At 42.4% G+C, this 7,996-nt stretch overlaps 1 pseudogene; it reads left to right on the top strand.

Annotated features, from left to right (window-relative positions):
• The first annotated feature begins 2,396 nt into the window (after nt 1–2,396).
• LOC143019118 (uncharacterized) lies at nt 2,397–6,363 on the top strand (annotated as a pseudogene).
• The last annotated feature ends 1,633 nt before the right edge of the window (nt 6,364–7,996 follow it).

Genomic DNA, 7,996 nt, shown 5'->3' with positions numbered 1-7,996 from the left:
CGCTTGCCAAATTTGCGCGATTCACAAAGGTCATATCAGCGGTCATGTTCCAATTCTAACTTGTCCTACACCTTCTAAACCATTCGATACAGTCGCTCTTGATCTTCTTAAGTTACCACTTGCACATACCGGAAACCAATATCTCTTTGTCTATATCGACCATTTTTTACGATTCTGTATCCTTTAACCCCTACTAGACATAACAGCACAACACGTAGCAAAGACACTCATTGACAAGCTCATATGCCTCTTCACTACTCCCAAAACTCTGATTTCTGACAACAAGACTGAATTCAACAATGATATTCTTTTGTACATTTGTAAATACTTTCAAATTAAGAAATGTAACACTACTGCTTATCACCCTAGTTCAAATAGCTTAGTTGAACGTTATAATAGAAAGATTCTCAATGTTCTACGACATCTTGCCTCTGATTTTTACCATTCTTGGTTGAACATGACCCCATGGTTCAAGCTTGCATAAATAGTTCCATTGATAAGTCAATATCGGAATATCCTCATGTTGTCCTCTTTGGTTCTGACAAAAGACTCCCTTATGATCTTCCTCTTTCAGAATTACCTCCCACTTACAACTTCAATGATTACGTAAAGGTCAAAGTAGCAGATTTCAATAATTTCTTCAAAAGAATACATAATACTCTTCACCTAACTAAGGACGAAATGGTTCGTTTGCATAACAAATCAGCCAGAAATTGTACCCTTGAAATTGGAGACATTGTTTACACCCTTAACCACACCCCCACCTCGAAGCTTTCCTATAAATTCTCTGGACCCTATCGTATCATTGAACAAAGTTAAAGCACTCAGTTTGCCCGATTTTACGGAGACTGTCTTGCATAAACATCATATAAAAAGAGTTCTCCGTGGCCTCGACATAGAGATCTTTCCTTCACAGAATCACACTATCCCTGATACAGAGGACTATCAACAATCCTCTCAACCAAAACCTCCAGTTCTCCTTCCTCTCTATAATCTTCCAAATTGAACAACAATTCCATAATATGCATATTCATGAATGTTTTCCCGGTACCACCATTATTACACCATTTTGAGTATGTATCTCATGCCAAGGTCCTCCAATAGGCCTTGTTTGTCTTGTTTAGTTTTTTTTTTTTTTTTATTCGTAGCACCAAAATCACTGGGGTCAGTGATAGATACTGGACTGAGCCATGTTATCATCTCCCTTTGCTGATATCATCATCTCCGACATTCACTTTTGCTGGTATTATGATCTTCGATACTCAGCGTAGCTCTCATCTCCCTTCGATGACTAGCGTGCACATAGGCTACAATATGGTACTCCGATGTCGTCGCTGATCTCCCAAGGGAAGGTTCATCGTTCAAGTGACCCAGCTCACCAACTTTTCCGGGTAACGCCCTTTTTGCGAAGAATAAATTCCTGTATTTCGGGTCAACCACCAGCACTCTGCGTACAGCGTTTGGTGTATTGTCACCTGTCGATCTTATTCACCTCGAGAGGATCTACGGGGGAAATGTTCAAATTTCTTCAAGACCATCATTTTCGATCCGAAGGTGACTCATCTATTGATTTCACCCTTGTGAAAAACTGACCACTTTATTCAACCAAGCAAAGGACCTCTTCGATTTGATGGCGGCCTTTGTGTGTTGCTGCAGAGTGAGAGATTTTGTCTCGGCGAAAAGAGCGCCAGAATATTTTATTCACTTGAGGGTAGAGCCAAAGGAAGAAAACTGACGTGCTCGACGCAACGACCCTCCCCACTAAATCTGCCGTGGCTAACGTCAGACGATCTTATTCAGGAGAGGGAGATGCCTCTGCCTCGACCAGCTCTATTGGTTCTTTGAATAGCCCTCACATCTGCCTAGAGTCCAGTCTATGGAGAAAATACAATATTCAATATTTTAGAGCTTAAATAAACCCAATAGCCCATTTGACGATTTCAGAGCACAATTCGTGGGCCCATTTCTAAGGATATTCTTCCTCGTCCGTCAGGTTCCTTCAGAATCCGTTCGAAATGGCCGGCCACCTAAGAAACCCAGCTGTTCCTCTAGGGAAAAAAAGTAAGGTCATGCAGACACAGCGCTGACTACTTAGCTTATAAAAAAAGAAGAAGAAGAAAAAGAAGAAGAAGAAGAAGAAGAAGAAGAAGAAGAAGAAGAAGAAGAAGAAGAAGAAGAAGAAGAAGAAGAAGAAGAAGAAGAAGAAGAAGAAGAAGAAGAAGAAGAAGAAGAAGAAGAAGAAGAAGAAGAAGAAGAAGAAGAAGGAAAAGGAGAAGGAGAAGGAGAAGGAAAAGAAGAAGAAGAAGAAGAAGAAGAAGAAGAAGAAGAAGAAGAGGAAGAGGTAGAGGAAGAGGAAGACGAGGAGGAAGAGGAAGAGGAAGAGGAGGAAGAAGAAGAAGAAGAAGAAGAAGAAGAAGAAGAAGAAGAAGAAGAAGAAGAAGAAGGAGAAGAAGAAGAAGAAGGAGAGGAGGAGGAGAAGGAGGAGGAGGAGGAGGAAGAGGAAGAGTAAGAGGAGGAAGAGGAAGAAGAAGAAGAAGAAGAAGAAGAAGAAGAAGAAGAAGAAGAAGAAGAAGAAGAAGAAGAAGAAGAAGAAGAAGAAGAAGAAGAAGAAGAAGAAGGAGAAGGAGAAGAAGAGGAAAAGGAAGAAGAAGAAGAAGAAGAAGAAGAAGAAGAAGAAGAAGAAGAAGAAGAAGAAGAAGAAGAAGAAGAAGAAGAAGAAGAAGAAGAAGAAGAAGAAGAAGAAGAAGAAGAAGAAGGAGAAGAAGAGGAAAAGGAAGAAGAAGAAGAAGAAGAAGAAGAAGAAGAAGAAGAAGAAGAAGAAGAAGAAGAAGAAGAAGAAGAAGAAGAAGGATATGGAGAGGGAGATGGAAAAGGAGAAAAGGAAAAAGAAGGAGAAGGAGGAGAAGAAGGAGGATAGGGAGAAGGAGGAAAAAGAAAAATAGGAGAAGGAGAAAAAGGAGGAGAAAGAGGAGAAGGATAAGGAGGAGAAGGAGAATGAGGAGGAGAAAAAAAAAGAGAAGAGGAAGGAGAAGGAGAAGGGGAAAGAGTAGGAGAAGGAGAAGGAGAAGGAGAAGGAAAAGGAGAATAGGAAAGATAAGTAGAAAGAGAAGAAGAAAAGGAAGGGAAGATGAAAAGGAAGGAGAAGGAGAAGGAGTAGAAGGAGAAAAGGAGAAGGAGAAGTATGAGAAGAAAAGAAGAAGGAGAAAAAGGAGAAGAAGAAGCAGAAAAAGGGAAAATGGAGAAGGAGGAGAAGAAGAAGAAGGAGAAGAATAAGAAGTAGAAGGAGAAACAGAAGAGGAAGGAGAAGGAGAAGAAGAAGAGGAAAGAGAAGGAGAAGAGGAATTAGAAGAAGGAGGAGAAGAGAATGAGGGGAAGGAGAAGGAGGAGAAGGAGGAGGACGTAAAGGAGAAGGAGGAGAAGGAGAAAGAGGAAAAAGAGGAGAAGGAAGAGAAGGAGAAGGAGGACAAGGAGAAAGAAAAGAAGGAGAAGAAGGAGGAGAAGGAAGAGAAGGAAGAGCAGGAAGAGCAGGAGGAGAAGGAGGAGAAGGAGAAGGAGGAGGAGGAGGAGGAGGAGGAGGGTAAGGAGGAGAAGAAGGAGGAAGAGGAGAAGGAGGAGGAAGAGGCGAAGGAGGAGGAGAAGGAGAAGGAGGAGGGGGGAGAAGGAGAAGGAGGAGGAAAAGGAGAAGAAAAAAAAAGGAGAAGGAGAAGGGGAAGGAGGAGAAGGAGAAGGGGAAGGAGAAGGAGAAGGGGAAGAAGGAGAAGGAGAAGGAGAAGGAGAAGGAGAAGGAGAAGGAGAAGGAGAAGGAGAAGGAAAAGAAGAAGGAGAAGGAGAAGGAAAAGGTGTTAAATATAAGTGGAATTACATTTCAAGAACGATACCGAACATCATCGAACTTTTAAGTCCCTTTGAATAAACTATCAGAAACGAGTTAATTCCGGCCATCACCAACGGACGGATAATAAACGAAGAGGTAAAAAAAACTTATTGAACTTCCACCAAGAATAGGAGGGTTAGGCATTTCAAACCTGCTAAACCTTGCCAACATAGAACACCGAAACTCCCTGAAACTCACGTCCTCCCTGACGAACAACATCGTGTCACAAGATCAACAGGAGACTAACGTGGAGGAAATCATAGAAATCAGAAGAAACATATCAAAGGGAAAGGAAGAGAGATAGAAGGAAGAGCTTTGCACCCTATTACATCAGCTGCCGAATCATATGAAAAGTAAGATAGCAATGGTACAGGAAGTTGGGGCGTCCAGTTGGCTGACAGTACTACCAATCAGGTCAAGGGGATTCAACCTAAACAAAAAAGAATTCACGGATGCCATTGCCTTGAGGTATGGATGGCCACTGAAAAGGCTCCCTAACAGATGTTCATGTGGTACACTGTTTGATCCAAACCATACGATGATATGCAAGCAGAATGGATTTATCTGCATGAGACATGGCGAGATAAGAGATCTCACTGTCCTAAAGCTTCGGGAGGTATGTAAGGATGTGACCATCGATCCAACATTACTCCCACTAGGAAGGGAGAACTTCAGGCACCGCACGTCCAACACCTGAGATGAAGCACGAGTGGATGTCAGCGTAAGTGGTTTTTGGGCACGAGGACAATTGGCCTTCTTTGACTTGCGAATAGATCCGATGGCCCCCTGTTACAATAATCTAACAATTGAGGCGTCCCACTCCAGGAACGAGAATGAGAAAATCAGGATGTACGAGGAGCGTATACAGAATGTGGACCAGAGCTCATTAACTTCTAACTAACCTTTACGACTTAACGCTGGGTGGCTCCAAGGGCAAAGGCATTCTACGCTCGTCTGGGAGAGGTGATGGCAGAAATGAAACAACAACCAGAGAGCAGCATTATAGCGTGGACGAGATATAGTCTGTCATTCTCACTCTTAAGCTCATTCCTCCTATGCCTGAGAGGTACCAGGTCCCCACTCCCTAAATCAGGACACATAGGAAACCTCGATTTTGAGCAGGCTATAGTAAAAAGTAGGTTAAATATACTTCTGTATTAGGATTCATTAAAGTGAAATAATACAAAATATAAATGGGTAGTCGACCACAGTCATTGACGAGAGAGAGGCCAATGAAATGTATATGTGGGAGACAGACCATGACCGCTTTCACCACACGTTACACAAAGATGTAAGTCGATTAAAAAGGTAGTAGTAGTAGTAGTTGTAGAAGTAGTAGTAGTAGTAGTAGTAGTAGTAGTAGTAGTAGTAGTAGTAGTAGTAGTAGTAGTAGTAGTAGTAGTAGTAGTAGTAGTAGTAGTAGTAGTAGTAGTAGTAGTAGTAGTAGTAGTAGTAGTAGTAGTAGTAGTAGTAGTAGTAGTAGTAGTAGTAGTAGTAGTAGCAGCAGCAGCAGCAGCAGCAGCAGTAGTAGTAGCTATTGTTGTAATGGTAGTTGTAGTTGTAGTGTTTCTTGTAGCACTAGCTGTAGTAGTGACATTAAGTAGTAATAGCTGTAATACTAGTACTAAGTAGTAGTAGCGGTAGGTGGTAGTCGTCAAGTAATTAGTACCAGTTGCTGCAATAGTTGGTAGTCGTAGTAAAAGCAACAACTGTCGTCTTTTCGCCTTTGGTTGTTGTTGTTGACGTTGTTGCGCCTGTAGTTACTTTTTGTTTCTGTTGAATTTGTTGTTGCTGTTGTTGTGTTTGATGCTTTTGTATATGTGCATGCTGTTGACACACATGCTCACACACATGCGTTCACGCAAACACACGTACAGACAGACAGACAGACAGACACACACACACACACACACACAGACACACACACACACACACACACACACATATATATATATATATATATATATATATATATATATATATATACATATACATATACATACACACACATATATATACACGTACACACACACACACACTTATACATATGCATACACACACAAACACACACTCGCGCACGCACACATACACACACACACACACACATATGCACACACACACACACACATATGCACACACACATACACACACACACACATACACATACACACACACACACATATGCACACACACGCACACACACGCACACACACAAACCCACACACAGAAACACACACTCGTGCGCGCGTGCACACACACACACACACACACACAAACACACACTCGCGCGCGCGTGCACACACACACACACAGACACACACACACACACACACACACATGCACAGCTTCGCCCATCCGCCTACGTTGTCTTGGGTTCTTCTGCTGGGTTCCAAATTTTCCTGCGATCAGGAGGGACTCCACCAGGAGATTGGAGAGCCACTGGAATGAATAAGATCGCCCCCGGCGGCGGCGGCGGCAGCAGCGATTAAACAGCAAAGTGGCACCCGCGTGGGAGGGGGTTACCCTTCAGCAACGTGATATTGCACGTCTGAATTTCTCTTTCTGCGGAAAGGACGAAAAAGGGGAGAGAGAAGAAAAAAGTCGTTTTATTTTTCATTGTTGTTCTTTTGTGCTCAGCCCGCAATCCGTCCGGTCAGGATTGGACTGGATTGGACGTCAAGTGCGGATTCGGTCAGGTATGAGGGAGGCGCTCTTCTCTTTTTTTCAGTTATAATTATTCCCTTGTTGGATCGCCCAAACATCAGGGAAATGTTTTGGTAGTGCAATTTAATACTTTGTACGTGTTAGATTTTTATTTTCTCGATTGAAGATTGATTATTTTATTTATATATTTATTTATTTATTCATATGGATTTACGTTACCTTTATCGTTTTTATATGTCTATTCCTTTATCTTTTGGATGCTCGCTGGCCAAGCGGGTTAGGGCAGCGCTACTGTTGTCGAGGTGATGGCGATTCGAACCCTGCCTCCGTCGAATTGATCTAAGGGCATTGTTCATTAAATTCCACGCAACAAAGTCCTCTGTAAGGGACATCGTCCTATCCTCCTGATAGGGGGGGGGGGTTGCGACGTTAAACCGAATCAATCAATCAACATCTATCACTTATTATTACTTATTACTATGTTACTGACATTAAAGATCTGACAGTCTAGAGGAGCCTATTGGTTTTCCTTTTAAAAGAAAAATGTCGTGGTTAGGCTTGGTTATCTAATTTGTTCCCATACTGTAGAAAAAAAATAACAAACAAATAAACAAAGGAAACAAAGAAATTAACACCGAAATATATAAATATGAGTTCATAGATAAAGAATAATAAATAAATATGCTTATACATCTGATGCACCTCAATTTTGGTTCCTTCAGCAGTAGATCAACTGGGTAGCTGCTTCAAATAGTGATATGGTGAGTGGTTGTGTTAGTGTTCAGCGCCGATGAGGTACAATTTCTACTTAGTAGAATTGAAGCCTTGGAGGATGTTGTAAAGTGGCTTAAAGAGGAGAATCGAGTTCTCCGCTCGAAGGCCCAAAATACGGGAGACAAACCAAGTTTGGAGCCTGGATGGATAACGGTGACAAAGAAGACGTGGAAAGATGAGAAAAAATGTTCACCGGGCCCGCTCGATTGCAGAAACTCGTTTCAAGCTCTCACGGGTCTACAGGAAGAAAAAACAAAGGAAATTCAAGAGAGGAAGGGAAGGGCAGACGCTGGATCCCTCCCCACAGGTAAGATTTTGATTGCAGGAGACAGTCAAGTGAGGTACTTAGACAGGGTTTTCTGTGACAAAGATAGGAAACATAGGTCGCAGGTGTGTTTCCCCGGCGCGGGGATAGGTGATGCTAGAGAGAGGATTGAAGGTTATTCAGTAGGGGAAGGTAGGGACCCCGTCATTTGCTCGAGAGCTGGTGGCAATGACATAGGTAAGTTAGAGAGTGAGGAATTTATTTGCGCGGTTCCGGGATGCGCTAGAGATTAGGAATAAGGGAGGTGTTCCTGTTGTATGTGGAATCCTTCCGAGGCATAGAGTTGGAAGCATGTGGTATTCCAGGGCTATTGCAATGAGTTGCAGGCTGGCAAAACATTGTAAGGCCAATAGATGGGC

The sequence above is a fragment of the Oratosquilla oratoria genome, chromosome 3, assembly GCF_046742065.1.
Source record: "Oratosquilla oratoria isolate Oo_2021 chromosome 3, ASM4674206v1, whole genome shotgun sequence".
Taxonomy (NCBI): Eukaryota; Metazoa; Arthropoda; class Malacostraca; order Stomatopoda; family Squillidae; genus Oratosquilla; species Oratosquilla oratoria.
Note: the sequence above shows the minus strand (reverse complement) of the source record. Positions and strands in the feature narration are given on the sequence as shown.